The sequence below is a fragment of the Wasmannia auropunctata genome, unplaced genomic scaffold (assembly GCF_000956235.1).
Source record: "Wasmannia auropunctata unplaced genomic scaffold, wasmannia.A_1.0 LD334635.1, whole genome shotgun sequence".
Lineage (NCBI taxonomy): Eukaryota > Metazoa > Arthropoda > Insecta > Hymenoptera > Formicidae > Wasmannia > Wasmannia auropunctata.
The window spans coordinates 1-451 of NW_012028255.1; positions in this window are offsets into that span (position 1 = coordinate 1).

Below are 451 nucleotides of genomic sequence, written 5' to 3' on the forward strand. Positions count from 1 at the left end.
ACGTGTGCTCTTCCGATCTTAGTAAACAGAAAACAGAGAATAAGGAGAATAAGGAATTCAATATGTAAAATAAGCTTATGAGGTTGGGTAAATTAATTTTTTTCTTATTATCTAAATAAATTAAGTTAAAGTTAATGGCTTACACAATTAATTTAATTAAAAGTTGCATAAAAAAGAAACTTATAACAGTAGTAAAAAGTTACATTAAGGTTAAGTTGTTAAATTAAGAGTTAATTTTAAAAATCATTCATTTTATATTACAATTTTACAATTGTTTAAAATTAGATTACTTTAATAAAATTAATACTTTAATAAAATAAATACAATATAAATGACCAAATAAATTTAATATTTTACTTGTAAATTAAGCTTATATAAAATAAAGCATTATTTTTGCGAGCGTTACGCCCATTATCATAAATTTTTTTTCTAAACAAATTGTCCAATGTTC